Below are 16,195 nucleotides of genomic sequence, written 5' to 3' on the forward strand. Positions count from 1 at the left end.
GGGCTTTAGTGATGAAGAGGAGAGGAAGAGCCGGCAGCTGACACGCAATTGTAAACTTCCTTGGAAGTGTTTACCTGTGCATCCAGTGTCATACTTTCCTTGGGTGTTGCTGTTTCTCCTCGACCACAGAATGGTGCCTTTGTGAGTCTGAGTTCAGCACTTTCCTGGCCCCCCTTTAGAGCAAATGCTTCATCGAGGCACGAGGAATGATTCTTTCCTGGGCCTCTGAACGTCCGTGTGAGGACCAATCACACTCTGAACTCTCAAAAAAATGGGTTTTTACATCGAGCTAATCCACCCTTTTCCTAATGTGTTTTCACGAGTTAAATAAGAAGGAAGTGCTTCAAATTACACTTACCTGCTCTGGCCACTTATTGCACATTTACTTTGGCAACCCCAGAGAGGGTGCTACTGGATTCCATGTGGTACATCAAGAGGGGGTGAAGGATTGAAAATAGAAGTGGAAAAAGGTTTCATCATGGCAGGAATAATTCCACACCACATTTAAGTCCCAAACAGTTCCAGAGGGGTGTCAGGATTTTTGTCACAAGCCTCTGGCAGCGCCATCCTCTGTGGTTCAGTTTGGATCTGTGGCCTTTGTTCTGCTTCCAGTAATCTGACTGGTATTTTTTTTAGGTGTTTTTACCCCCCACCATGTAAACACAGCTGAGGACGGAAGGTTGTGTATCTGTAATGATGCTCTGCTGGGGGGGGTTAGTTTTTGTGGTTTAGGTTCTCTCTCGGCTGGTGTTCGGGTCCGCAACCAAAACAAGAAAGGCTGCAGTGAAAATGATGCTGCGTTTAAACCTGATTTTCACAGTAATTGTGTTTAATGATCGTACAGTGGGTAAAACAATCGGGCCACGTTTTGCAATCCTACACCGATTACACAACTGTGGCCACAACACTGACGTGGTCTTTCCAAAAGAGAAGATAAACCTTAGAAATGGATCTCCTCAACACAAATAGAAATGCAGCATGTTTGCAGTTTGGCTCTGGTTTGACTCCATCAGCTCTTTGTCCCTCGGCTGCCTCATAAATGATATCATAATCATAAATGGCATAAATGATCAACAGCTCACAGTAAATGAGGGGAATGCTGCTAAACTCAGTTTTATAATCAATATGAAACAGATTTATTAACGCTATGGTCCTGACGGAGTCCTTAAAGTCTGACAAACAGGAAAACTGTGTGTTGGATCAGTACATCACATTCTCCTACTGGACCCATCAGATAAGATGTCCCAAGTCATTCCTGAGTGCTGGACCCCCGTCCTCCAGGGACCAGACAGAGATTCCTCCTGAGCTCTATTGAAGAGGCTCCTCCTGGAATTTCAGAATTTTGATTGTTCCAATTGGGTTTCAGAGTAAACATTCGGAGGCAGATCTGGACTTTGTTCCACCTTCTGAAGGACTAATACTATGTTGATTTTATTCAGTGTGTATTTTTTGAGGATTTGAGATTAAAAGCCACAGCAGATTAGAGGGAAAAGTGCATTATAAACTTATGAGACAATAAAATGTGTTTTTTAAGACTTTTAATTCTTTTGGTGATTGTGTCTTTACAACATTTGATGGCTGAGGCAGAGTCCCAACTCTTCATCTTTCCATTGATTTCAAATTTACAAAGTCATCCAGGGCTTGTCACCATTTGCAATGTAGATTTCCTGACAAAAACAAACTCCGGCTCAGGAGGCTTCTTGAATCAGCGGGATGTGTTTTTCCTTGACAGACCTGACTGTCGTGTTGGCTCCTGAAGTGTTTTGCATGGCAGCAGATGTCCTGCAGCGACCTGGGAAAGAGCCGACAGCCATTGTTGGTCCCAACAGGGTGCAGATGGACAGGTGACCCATTTGAGATCAGCATGTTGACAGAAATAGAGTGAAGCCTGGGTGTTTTTGCTTCACACTGCAACTCCTACACTAATGCTGCCAACTATATCCAGGAGGAGCTCCGCTGGAATCAGCATGTGCCAGGTTTGTCACCTGATGAGGTAAGAACTGCTGTGCAAATCAAGTGAACACAAAAATCCAGACAGAGATGCTTTGGGTTTATTTTGGTCTCAAAAGACATATATCTTCCTGAGTTCTTCTTCACTTTGGAGGACAACAGGCTTAATATTTCATTGCTTTTTATATCTTTAGCATCTGTGGCTTATGGTCAATCCCTTGAAAATCATTGACAAGATGAATTCCATCCCTTCTTCAGGTTACCCATGGATCACCAGAAAATCTTACTTTATAATTAATAATCAAGATTCTGTTGAACGAGAATCGCAGATTTTTCAGCCACCTCCAGGTTTTCTCCCTTCCTGCAGATGTAGAATTGTACTAGAAATGAAAAGAGGCATGTGTTACTGGTGCTGGCCTGCTTGTCTGTAGCATGACGGAGGTCTTCCTGTGTCTGGGTCTTAATGCCATGTCTGATGTCTGGCCTTTAACACCAGTCCACCACCGTCCACTCTATCTTTGCGGTGGATACAGATAGTCAGGATCAGACCGACGCTGTGCTGTAGACCACTCTTGTTCCCCTTTTACTTCCAGTCGGTCCTGTGTTATCTCTTTCTTCAACTCCAATTGTTGCTGTTGCTGCAGCCAGAGGAGACAAAAGGCTTTTAAAAGCCTCCAGCAAACACGTGTGTCAAATTCTCCAACCACAGAATCGAAAAGTGTGTAGGCCGGATAAGGAATTTAAGCTCAGCATGTCCAAAAACAGAAGATATACGTACAAATTCTTTACAAAAAAACCTGAAATGAACCTAAATTATTCCAACAATGTTCCTTTTCACTAAAAATAATGATATCCACAAACTTCCTGCATATGAGCAAAGCCACAATCACCCAGAGGCTCGTTGGCGTTTCTCGTCCAGCGAACATTACAGTAAAAACAAAAGGGCACAAACGTCCAACAATCTGTCATTGAAACAAAGCCTGTGGCTCAACTTCAGGAAACAGCTCTCAGATTCCAGCGGCTCTATCTTTGTTGCTAACCAGCACCAAGAATTACCCACAACTAAGTTGTTTTCAAGACCATGTGCAGAGCGATCCACCATTCATCAAACCCCCTTTCACAAATGATAGAAACATGAGTCGTGCTCGCGGTCGCACTTGGACCGTAAGGAGAGAAAAAGGTAGAGCATTTCACAATCCCAACTTTTCTTTTAAACTACAGAACATTGAGAAAAAATAAAAAAATTTAAATTCAGCCTCCGCAGTGATTACAGCAGGTCATTTTTTCCATCTTTGCCATATTTACGCCACAGAGAGAGCTGTCTGACTCCAGTACAGATCGATGACGGGTTATATTCACTTTTGTCGCTATCTTACATATATCACTTGAAAAAACGTACACAAGAGGAATTTTGTATGCTATTTTATGTTAGCAAGAACCAACATTAAAATTCACTTGTCTTTAAAACAGGCTACTTTGTTCACAACTTGAACTAACGTGGAGCCGTTGAGATTAATAGAAAACTGAGGTTTTCTGCTCCAGCTGGTTGAAATCCTTTAATGCTGCGCATAAGGCCTGCTGGAAAACACTGTCTGAGGTGATTTATTTTCTTTGCCCACCACTGAGTCCAAAGGGCCTGTAGACATGAAGCCATGCTTTGTGTGGAAAGATTAGCATACTTGCACAAGACAACAGTTTGCACAACAGCCGAGTCAAGCCACGTGGTATTTTTCCTTTTAAAAAAAACATCTAAAAAAAACAGATGTGATGAAAGCCTGAAGCAGCAAATTGTGGTATGAGACGTGAAAACGTACTGGGCTGCACGTAAAATCTTCAACATACAAGGAAATGTGAAGAAACCTGATATATTGTGTCGAACATTTCAATATGAAAAGGTTCTTGACGATAAAGCAACGGTCGTCACCTCACCACTCAAACGCTGACCAAGAGCTGCAGAGAGAATGATGGGATGTTTGCAGGTGAGCAGGGGGATTATAAACATCTGCACATAGCTGCAGCTGCAGTCGTGTCACCGAGATGGTGGTGAGCTTTATGCACACGCGCACGACTGGATCATCACTTTAACACAGAAGAGTCAACTCCTCAGAATCAGTGGGAAAGTATATGCTAGCAATTATTTTATGGACAATTTTACAAACTGAAATTGCAAATGATTCACAGTGAGATGGGACAGAACGGCGTGCACCTAGAGACCCTTTTCTATTAAACAGCATTTATCCAATGTAGCAGCATAATCAGGGGCTGATATTTCTGTTCTATATGCAATCCCTAAAAACCTCAACTTAATCTTTGTCAGAATGGGGAATCTTTGGTCTTCATATTGGAGGATATATCATGTAGATGAACATGAATATGGACACATTCATGCCTATTGGTTCAGCTCATATTTACTGTAACCATTTCTGCACCAGGACACGCGTTTGGACCGACTTCCCACTACTCCCGTACAAACATTCCCCTGGATCCTCAACATCCACCAGTATAAACTCAAAATATCTTTTCCTGCAGGTCTTGTTTTATAGTTTTGAATGTAGGGCAAGGTGGTGGGTCGGAGTTCCGGGCCAATACTTTACAGAGCAAAAGTCTGCCAGTGTGAGTCTTGTCCTAACAGATGAAAGAGGGCAGTGATGGCAGCATCAGTGCCTCCCAAATGCTAACACCCTCTCCCTTCTATACAAGCACGCTCAGTGAGTTCAAACCCTGCAACCACTTGGCCGGCGGACCTCGGCCCAGCTACAACCACCGGCCTGTCTCGCGACAGGACCCCCACCACAGCCCTCTCCTTCCAAATGTGTTGACTTTTCTACCCACTTCATTTGAAAGGAAAAGAGAGCAGTGGGCCAAGGGCAGCCTTGACCCATCCAGAGGCCTCGGAGAGGAAGCCTGAAGGCCGTCCCCTGTTCCCTGACTCCTTACCTCACAGAAGAGGCCCCATGCTCGCCTGTTATGTGGTTTCTTCATCTGAAGTTGTCTAGCATCAGTGAATGCCAGTGTTTTATGGTTTGTGTTTCCTTTTTTTGGCAACGGATGGAAACTTGGTTATACAACAACTTTGTCAAGTTGAACCAGCCAGATTAGATATTTGGACCAAGGACTTCCTGCTTTTCACGCCTTAATTGGCTTTGCAAAATTGATGAAGTCCAGGTGCGGGAATGCAAACTGAAGGCTTTTCATATGACTTTAATGATGCTCAATACTTGAATGAGGGGCACCAATAAAGATCCTGACTAAGCCTGAAAAATGATGACTATTGACTTTAAATTCTGTTTTTGCTGCCACAATGATGAGAATCTTTATGTTGGCATCACCAAGTATCATTAAAGGAGATATTCAATGTGCATATTTAACATATTTCTATAGGGGAAAAATACAGGCGCATGTTTGGGATTTCCCAGCACCGATCATTCCTTGTGAGGAGTCTCGTGTTTGGCCGTGACACATTTGTTTTCCTACTTTTCTCCGGCCTCTCGGCTCACCACCTCCAGAGCTGAGAACAGATGTCACATTTACACACCGAGAGGTTTGTTTTCTGGAAGTGTGAAGACGCGAGACAGAAAAAGAGGTCTTTGCTGGCTGTTGAACCTGCTTTTCCAAAGCTTTTCTCCTTTTTTTTTAAACATTAAGCTGCAGACTGTTGCACCCTGGTGTGTACAGGCTTTTGTCATGAACACAAACAGTAACATGGACATGAACACAGCACAGACTCTCTTTTAGAGACTATTTTGAGTGGGCTGTTTTGTTTCCCAAAGCTGTTTACGCTGTACCTGCACTGTTTCCTGTTAAACTTCGCACGGTTGTGGGTTTTTTCCTTTTATTTCTACGTCTGCTTTAAAAATTCAGGGAGCACAGCAGAACATCACAGCTGTTTGAAGTGTTTTTAAATATCTCAGGATTGGGCTTTTTTTGCAGCGACTTTGGCAAACTGTTAAAGGCCCTCAGCTGTGCACTATAAATGTTCTGTTTGTGAGAGTTTTTTGGCTTCTATTTATCTAAAACCATCTCAAAAACAATTAAGCGTTCGTGTTTGTGTTCCTTCATCGACATTCTTTGTGCGTGGGTATAAAATAAGTCCACCCTGTTATTAAGTGTTCTGGTGTTTTTGGTTAACCGCAAGAGGAAGTTGATGATTAGTTGATTTAGTCATCTTTTAACCGGACTGGTGATCTTGTTATTGTAAAAGGAAAAGCGTGATTTGACACGACATCGGGAGTTATTTTAGTTGCACTGCACCCTTTATCCTAAAGGCTGAATCTGCTTCTATGTTAATTATTGGCTAAAGAATTCACATCTTTGCAAATTTTTGTTTTAAAGACTCTTATCCTCTTCTTAAGGCTACCCAGCACTTGAAAATTTGTTATAGGAGCTATTCTGCTTTGAGCACAGTGTGCATTTGAAAAAGAAAACATGCACAGCACGCCAGGTAGATGCTCTAATTTCACAGTGGAAAAATGTTAAAAGTGTTTCCAGCAGAGTCCATTTGTCATGAAGTGTAGAATCAGGATTTCTGCTGCCACCGTGGCCAGTTTTAGTGCTTTTGGATCCATGCTAGTCGCAGGGCAAAGGTCGGCGCCAGATGCACGAAAGAGCATCAATATTCTGTGGGTATCTTTCATCTGGAGCCGCATCAGTCGGCGAGCATGATAAAAAGAGGCCAACAGCGAAGCAGGTATGACAGGCCAGCACTCCCCCCTCCATCCGCAGCACAGCGCTGCTCTGTCTGGGACCCAAAACAAAACTGCGGCCTCATTAAACGTTATATAACGGATGAACAGATGCTCAGTGTGACACCTTCATCAAATCTGCCGCTCCTCTCAGACCCGGGGGGGGGGGGGGTGGAGGATGGAGTCGCATGGCGTGATCAAGGAGGCCAGTTTGCCCCAGAGACGTTCACGGGGTGTGACAGAATTCACTCAAAGGCCGCTTGAATCTGCTTTTAGATACTGAGGAGTGCAGAAAAATGGAAACACTGACAGCTGACTCCTTCAGTAAAGTGTGTTATATTCTTTTTTATCATGCTGGTCAGGCTTTAGGATTATTGGAATTGGAAGTTTAAGTAATTTTGGACAGTAAGTGGGAATCTTCTCTTCTGTCAGTGGCTGAGCTTTGATCCTCTGTCTCTTCATGTGGAGCACAGGTCCATTGCTGGAGAAGGAATTCTTTTTTATGTCAAAGAGGAAAAGGAGACTTGACCACAAGGTCAACAGACGGTGCTTTTCAGGTGGAAAAATGAAAAATATGGGGCCACAGGACCGACCCTCCATCCATGGCAGGGGAAGGCGGTGGCGAGTGCATGTGAGCGAGGATCATACCACAGCTGGCTGTGCGGTGCAGACAGAGCGCAGCATTGTGTCGCTGGGCTCAACCGCCCCCGCCACCGTACCTCAACGTCACGCTTCTCGTTGCTAGGCAAGATAACATTCATTTGAGATTGAATAAACTTGGAAGTCAGGCGTCCTTTGAAGCCGCTGCTCTGCCTTCAGTCTGTGCTTTCCTACATTTGTCTATAACTTCACTTTCCATCCATCCAGATGATTTATTGATGCTTCTCCTTTATAACACATCCCAGTAAATCAAGGAGGTTTTTATGTGAAAATATACAGTTTATGCCTTCAATCCCAGGTAACGTTGCTGGGATATCCAGCAACAGGATTCTGTAAATCCACTTTGTTACCATAAAGCTAAGAATGGTGTATTAACATATATTTTTTAAAAGTTCTAATTTGTTGATATAAATTCCTCAAAATGGGTCACCGGGGACAGAAATCAACCAGTTCAAGTAGCTCTGGCCGTATTGTCATTTGTCACCATTTGTATCACAAAGAATTTTGTTTAGTTTGAAGATCTCTTTTTGCCTTTGCCCATTTTGGAATATTTGGGCTGGAATATCTGAGTTCTTTCATGTTTATGCCGAGCAGCCGCTCACTCAGAGCACAGCCCAGAATCCCCGCTGCCATTAGGACCTAGGAAAAGGTTCTTTTTCCTGTTTTGTTCACCTGATTGGAGCTGAGAGTGATCCACAACTCACGGCAAATATTTCTGCTATTTATTTGGAAATGTAAGATTTCTGAATTCCCTCAGCACCTGGAGTTAGAGAACATTGCTTGTCAATTTTATATACAGATGCCAGATGGTGCGAGATGGCATCCTCAAGCCAAGGGACAGAAATGTCATCACAAAATAAAAAGCATTTAATTGTGTTTTGTGGAAAGTGTTTTGCACTGTTTATAATGTGTCTGATCCCCAGATGCTGTAAACTACAGCGTGTCCTTCGTCAAGGACCACGAGATGAAAAAATAGCTGGAGGTCCCACTGCTGCGTGTGTCTGCTGGTTAATCTCCTGGTTCCAGACTGAACATCTCCAAATGTGAGTGGAAAAATCAACAACAATGCAACATCTCAACACTCAACTGCCTGTGCAGGCAGGAAATGTTTGCGGGTATTTAAAAAATCTAACACCTAACGGAACTGAGGTTCATCATGAATGCGCCGACTATCCACAGAAATGCTGATTTATATTCACTGTGAAGACCACGGCCTGGCCACCGTGACTCAGCCTGGACACAAGCTGCTAAGATTTCCCTCTGAAAAAAGGTCTTATTTTGTAACATTCTCCTTGAGTTTTCTCTGGCAGGTTGTCACTCTGGACCCGGGCGTGTAACTGGAGCAGTGGAACAAGCCGTGTCATTCAGTGGACTTCTCTCTGATGCTTCTCCACCGACTGAAATAATATTTGAATTACACGTATCTGGTCAGATCATGAGCTTCCAGCATGAATGTAAATCAGGACTGAACCGGGCGTCAGGAGTTCCATCTAACTGTCCTGTATGGTGCAGTTATAACAGCTGCAAATTTTGCATTTGTTGACCGCACTGAATGTGTGAAGAGGCTAACACCAATCAAATGTAATTCTACAGACTTAAACGTGGAAACTATGGAAAATACTCAACAGTCTTCCGTCCTATTGAAATTTTCTGAGCAGCTTTGACCACTCACACGTCTGCATTCACACACTGGGGGCGGAGGCCTATTCACACATGCTAATTAGAAAGACTCCTAGATGTGTTTGCTTTCTGGGCTGGTGTGATCAACAAAAACAAGGATTCCATACGATCGGAATTCTGGACACTTGCAAACAATCTTTAAAGAATTAAATGCTCTGAAAAGAATCATGTCTGTGCAATCTTACAGGAGTTTTAAGACTCTTTGATGCACCAGTTATGTAACTTTTATACAGCTGGAAAAAACTTCAGTCAGAGTCAGAACTTAGCGGAAGAGAAACTTGAACCGCTGTCAGCTCATCCATACAAGGATCAGAGAGCAGAAAGGAGGCACACTTGATGCATGGGGATTTTTCAAATGGGATATTTCCTGATTTCTTACCAAGGTTATGTGAGCTGCAGGTAGCCACGTGACCTTCGGGTGGCCATCGCCATCACTTATATCACATTTAATCACTGCAGATGCCAACCTTTCATCAGCTTCTGCTCTTGAGTCGATCACCTGTACAGTAAGTGCAACATTCCTTTCCTGGGTAATGCGATCCCTGACTCCAGCTCCATTATTGTCACTAATGAAGTCATGCGTGTTTTCATGCTGAAGACCCATGAGGCTGGAAGCGACATGAGACCAGAGTTCGTGTCAACCTGAACCCATTCTCCATCCTTATTTCATCAGAAAGTTTGTACACTCAAAATCATGATTTTAGGCTAGAGTGTGAAGCAGCCAGCTGATGACCTCTCAAATGACTTTTGTGGCTGCAGAAACCAAAATATGAGGACAGAGGTGTAACACGCCATAGTTACCATAGAGACAAACCTTGTCAATCACGCCACCGCATCAGAGGCACCTCTGAAAGTGCAGAGAAAACGCTCCCTCCAACAAGCCCGCGTCTGGTGCGCCATTCTTCTCGTGCTTGGGATAACTCGATGTAAGTCATAGCATTAGAGAACAGAAGTAAACAGGGGGTCCAGAGGGCAGGAATTTTCTGGTGTTTAAAGTCTCATGACCTGGGATACTCTTGCTCTTGAGAGGCTTTGGGAATAATCAGAGCCAGCAGGAATGAAGGGAGGCTGAAGTGTAAGGAGAATGTGTGGGATTTGTATCACTCAATTATTTTCCTTCAGTGGAGAGGAAATCATTTGAACGCCATTAATCTCAGCTTTGTGTTGCCACAGTTAAGGAGGAGAGTCACAACATTTTCAAGATTTAATGACCTTTGACCGCACCCTGCATTTCATAACCAGCCCAGAACTTATAAATGTTTTAATTTCTAGCTGTTTTGCTACCGTTAGCAGTGTGATCATATGGCTTTTTAATGTCCAATATATGGAGATAAGAAAGCGTTCATGTTGATAACAAAAACAACTAATTGGTTAGTTCCTCAGAGCTGCTTCATTGTGGATGTTAAATTGATATTGATGAATGTGAAGACAAATCTGACCTCATGATGTCTGGGTGAGTGTGGGGCTCTGACCTCCTCCAGATACCAGAAGAGATACATTATCACCAAAAGCCAGTGCTAAACTATTTCTGTCCCCCACAGCCATCTGTAATCTTGGCCCATGTTCTAATGTTATCTCTTTCTCACCTGGTCCCTTTTGGGAAGAAGGGGAGGGGAAAAAATAAAACAAAATTGTTTGATATATATAAATAGTTGCTTCATTTGGTCATTTGTTCTTCTTTCCACCATTAATGAAGACGTTTTATGACATAACTGATGATAAATGTGCACACAGGACATTCAGTCACATTTCAGGAGATACAGGAGTTACATAATCTCATTCTGGATGTGTGGAACATCTCTAAAGCTTTCCTCCTGACCCCTGACAGCACCTCAGCTGTAGCTGATAACAGAATAAGATGGTACAGATGTGTAGATGTTGTGAAGTGATTTTCCATCAGGATGAAGAGTCGACTGGCTGGAAAGTCCCAGATGTTGTAAATGCTCCTGCGGTTTGAGGCCAAAGCACCAACAGAAGCAGCTCCCTTAGTGTCCAGTGTCACACACACACACACACACATCTGTGGGGTGGTTTCCCCCACAGGTCCCGTCCTTATTTTGAAGATAACTGCTAATTCCTCCTGGTTGGAATCCCTTTCTCAGGGAGCTCTAATAACCTTTACTCATCCACTGCTACAGCACAGCTGGTTGCTTATATATAGCTGTGGAAAATTCATATCTCAGGGTAAATAGGCGTCTGTATAGGGAGCGTTACATGTCTTCCAGGACCTGAATGCTGCCCAAACAGGCAGCTGACAGGGAGGGAAGTCACAGAGGCCTCATGCCATCACCTTAGCCTGATGATTTGGGATTCATGTGGATTGAACCTCTGAGGAGAGAGGTGATCTGAACACCCAAAGGTTTTACTCATTTCAAAATAAAAGCACAAGTTTCAGAATGAGTTGTCAGAATGGCTGCAATTAGCCATTATTAGCACATGTAGGACCAGATATGTGTACCGTGGCAGGTTTTGTCAAGCCATGAAAATAGAGGGTGCATCTAATAAAGGGGACTGGACAGAGCCATAGAGAGCATCAGAGAACTGCTAACGCCATGCTGAGAACTGCTGCTGTTGTGCGTGCTGCTGCGTGCCGCTGCTGTTGTGCGTGATGCATTCAGGTGATCTGAGTGCTCGACATGCTCTTGACCTGCGTCTTCAGACAGCAATTGTTGTGTAATGAGGCTTAAAAAAGAGAAGATAAATCAGCAGGTCCACACTGAGCTCACAGCTGTGATTCTTTTTTTTTTTACTCAAACCAGTTTGCAAATATATTTAACCTATTGTTTTGCAATTCTTTTAGCAAGTTTACATAGTACAAATCAAAGTGTAGTAATGCCACAGCAACATTACTCTATCTAAAAATGCTATGAGCAGAACATTTTATGAGTTACAGAAAGTGTTTCTTTAAAAATCTATTTCTATTTAAATGAATCTTTCGTTGATCCCTTCATTCCACCAGGCAAAGCTGGTCAGTCAGCCATAAGATTCCTAGAGAGATGAACAATTGTGATGCATCAGTTTCCTTTGTTTTCATGCTCTGATTTCTAAACAACCAGAGTGCAGAAGCAAATCCAAGAAACACAATCGGTGCAGCCATATATTCCACACTTAGGGATGAAACATGGGCTGCAGTCTTTAGGGTTGGAGCACTTTATCATCATTTCCTCTGACCACATGTCTCAGTGTTGCCAAAGCATGTTTTTACTGGCCAGGCACAAATGTTCACATCCGGAATTAAACTTATTATGTCTAACATTTGATAACGTGGCGTTCCACGGTAGCTGTCTGGCAAGGTTTCAAAATAAGATGCATCTTCAGTGATGGGGCTTAGAAAAGGCCATTCAGGGACAATCTGGGCGCCTCAGTGTGTTTGTGAGGGTCAGATGGAGGTTATGGTCTGAGTTATCACTCGTGTAGCTTTTGTAGCTGTGTTTTGTTGTTTTTTTCCAATTGAATTACTGAGACTATAACACAATGTCGTCAGAAGTTATTGGTCCATATTTGTAAATCACTGACATGATGATTGATATGAGATGTCGCATTTACAGACAAAATATAGGCATGTCTTTGTGAGTTTATACATGGGTAGGAACATGTGGGTAGGAGCATATAGTAAATGCTGTAAATATAGGAACAGATTTTACAATGTGGTCATCTGGTTTGAGCAACACACAGTCACTGATGCGAATACCCCCAGTCATTTACAGACACGCACTGCCATCTAGTGTTTGTAAGTTTCACAGCAGCACTTCCTTCGATAGCTCAGTTGGTAGAGCGGAGGACTGTAGCGTGTTCTAGCGGAAATCCTTAGGTCGCTGGTTCAAATCCGGCTCGAAGGAGAGATTTTTTTTTTTTTTTTAACAATTATTTTTCATTTTTTACTTCAATTAGGCAACCAAAACATAAAATCTTTCAATTGTTCAACTGTTTCAAGAAGCGTGAATGAAAACACTCAGTCGAGGTAGTACTCAGATTTAAGAAGGACGACTGTGAAATATTGCTCTAATGTACAAATGTTAAACGGCTATATGGTAAATTGCTCTCAGGATCATGGTCCAAAGTTCCAAACGCGGAAAGATCCAATGAACGAGTAATTCAAATTAAATGTTTGGGGAGTGTTGAATAAATGTTATATAATTACGTGTTATAAGAGACGACGATAGTTCTTTGCAAATAATACACTCAACGTCGGGGAATCGAAACACGTCGTCAATTCTTTGGCTAAACGGGCCGAAACCGTTTCCATTAATTCTCTGGTCGTGCCACCCACTACGGGCGGAGTGTATTCTTGACCACTAGATGGCGCCATTCCCTCGTTTTGGCTCAGCGAGACTGGCTCTCTCTCAATCGCTTCCGGGAACGCTGAATGTGCCGCCAAAACAACTTTAAAGTGATTGATTAAATATATGAATGAAGGTCGTATTATATGTCAATATATCTTCCTCCGAAGTCCTGTCGCAGCGTAGCGTTTGCTCTGTTGATACGGTTGAAACGTATCTATTCATTTACCGTTTCCTCTTGTTTGTATATATATGTTAAACATACAGGAGACAAATAAAGATATGACTTATTTACATATAGACACGACCGATATATGCTGTATGATAAATATACAGTATATGGTACAGTAAAATAATACTGTAATAATAGTATAACCAAGCTGCGTACAAAACGGTAGATAACGCATGGTTTGATTTATTACAGCTAATTGAAGTAACTTGCTTAAATGAGAGATTTATTGGAGACCTCTTTCTGTATTTTCACACCTCAGTGTTACATGACAGCCTCCACAGTTCAAAGGGTTGAAGGTCAGGACTCGACCAAGTGTTAGCAGAAAAAAAGACAGACAAACATCTAGAAATAAAGATTTAAACAAGTGTAGAAGCTTTGCCAAGCTTTCTCTCTCTTTCACACACACACACACACACACACACACACATGTTAGGAAGGACCTAACTGCTGAATACCAGAGAAAAAACGCGCATTTAGAATGAATCGATAAACATGACTGTCGCGCAATCATGCAAGTCAACAGCAGCATAACAGCGCCCCCTGCTGTCGTATTTATTAAGCAACATCATCCTCGAGGCCGTGCTGTTGAATATCAGCGCAGGTGTGATTAGGTCGAAAAATAAAATAATCACACCAGTGCTGATATTCAGCATAACCTTGTTAGATTTTATCAGTTAGTAGTGATAAGTGAGAAGAGGTTTGATTGGTTTGAGGGTTTGTTTGACACAGCTCGGTAACAGGAGGGGAGAGGGGCTGTTGCCAATTAGGTAATTAACAGTTATTAGGGCACCTGTACAGCGGAGTGATATTACATTTAAGAAGTCCCAGCGCTAGAGGAAGGCGACTTGTCCAATCAAATTACGTAGTCGGAACTATTTGTTAGATCCAGGAAGCCACGTCAGAAACGTTCTTCGTGTTTGTGACATTCTTCGAGGTGATAAAGTAAGAAATAGTTTCTCTTATCATATTTTGTAATCGAGTCTTTTGGTTTGACATCTCGGTGCTATTTGATTGTGTGGAATGTCATTAAATATGATGGTCAAGACAAAGCGTTAAACAAGTTTTTACCGATTTCATTTGTTAGCTTATATGCTAAAGCAAGGCTAACAAACATGTTAACAGCGTTGCCACGAAGGCCAATAACTAAGATTATATCCGTAATATCTGTCAAGAATTGGTTCAAAGTCACAGCGTTGCCACATGGGGGAATTAAAAATAAAGGCACCCAAATGTTGCTCTTGTTTGCGAAATTAACTTTGATAAGTTTAAGTCCGCACGAGTCAAAATGTATATTTGGTCGTTTCATGAAAATACATGTTTACAGTATATTGAATTTTAGGGAGCAAACTTGGATTCCATTTTAGTAAAAAAAAAGCAATATATGTATATATGCTATATCATAATATGATTGCGAGCTTGTAAGCGTTAAATGCATTAAATTTCATACTTGTTGACGATTTAGAACAAACTCCCAACGTGATGCATTAATGGAAATACTGGTGACATATGAAGTCTGTACCTAATTTTAAAAAATATTTCTCCCTCATATTTCGAAGCTGGTCGGCTCTGGTGTTTTATTCTCACCTCTGAACATCCAAATTTATGTTTTAATTTTAGCCTCTTGATCGCGCTCGCCAGAGGGAGACAGAGTTCTAATATTTGACGAACTTTCCCTCTTTAACTTGTGTTCTGTACATATTCAACCACGTGTCACGATGCATCAGTTCTGTATTTATTGTTTAGCTGAATAACTGAGTGAAAGTCCTAGTAACTGGAATCCATTCCTCCCTTTCCCGATTATGTGGTATTGCTTTTTGGCTCAGAAGTGTCTCTGTTATCAGCGGCTGGAGCTGCAGGTCGAGGACATGGCCACACAGAAGAATCGCCTCCGTGCCAATTTATACATGGCAAAAGGTCAAGGCAGCAGTGGCCTGGATCTCCAGGTGAGGCAGCGGGGCGAGGATCTCCGGACCGCCAACAGCATCCCGAGAGGCCACATGTTTGGGGGAGCAGTCTGAGTGAGACTTGGTAGGGACTCACAGCTCTCTGTCCAGGTACGGGAGGCTGACTCCATCTCTACTTTCAAGATTATGGAGAATAAATGAAGCACTGTTTTTGTTTTTAGATCGTATGTAAACGAGGTCCAGCCTTGCAGTTCACGGTCCTTTTATATGACACTTCATTTTACATTTTGGAAACAGACAAGTGTTGATTCACTTTTATATTTTTATTTTTTTTTTTTTTCTGTTTTAGCTGTGGATGCATCATCCTTGGCCCTGCAGTACCCTGGTGACCTGAGAGGGTCCGACCTGCTGATGGCTCTTGGAAGGTAGCAGGGATGGAGCCCAGCCCCACTGGAACCATGTGAGGGGGAAGAGGTCAGAAGCTGGATGGAGGTATGTTTCACCCTGCAACACCATGTTGTTACACTTGTTCACCACAGGTGGCGGTAGCGTGCGTTAGTGACCAGGCAGACGAGGAAGTGACGCATCTGGCGGGGGAGGGAAGGAAGTGTACTTCTATTGTCTCCTTTTGAATGTTTAAACGTGGCTCAGACAGTTTATATTACAAATGTTATTACAGTGTCTTGTAGCTTTGGTGCTCTCTAACCTGCTGTTGCCCCATCAGGTGTTTTTTAGGTGCACGTTCATAGCAAATAGATGATTTCTGAAAGAGTCTGATGTGGGGGCGCAGCTATGCATTATGGGAAA

The 16,195-nt window shown here is 42.6% G+C and overlaps 1 long non-coding RNA gene and 1 other non-coding gene across 2 annotated transcripts; both read left to right on the plus strand.

The window, feature by feature from the left end:
- Positions 1-1,556: 1,556 nt before the first annotated feature.
- On the plus strand, positions 1,557-10,621 carry LOC130516495 (uncharacterized). The gene is made up of 3 exons (XR_008947504.1): positions 1,557-1,993; positions 8,216-8,335; positions 8,603-10,621. It is a non-coding gene; the product is annotated as an uncharacterized LOC130516495 (long non-coding RNA).
- Positions 10,622-12,723: 2,102 nt separating this feature from the next.
- Positions 12,724-12,811, plus strand: trnay-gua (transfer RNA tyrosine (anticodon GUA)). Its single transcript is given in 2 exon segments — positions 12,724-12,760; positions 12,776-12,811. It is a non-coding gene; the product is annotated as a tRNA-Tyr (tRNA).
- Positions 12,812-16,195: the final 3,384 nt, after the last annotated feature.

This window comes from Takifugu flavidus, chromosome 19, assembly GCF_003711565.1.
Source record: "Takifugu flavidus isolate HTHZ2018 chromosome 19, ASM371156v2, whole genome shotgun sequence".
NCBI classification, from domain to species: Eukaryota; Metazoa; Chordata; class Actinopteri; order Tetraodontiformes; family Tetraodontidae; genus Takifugu; species Takifugu flavidus.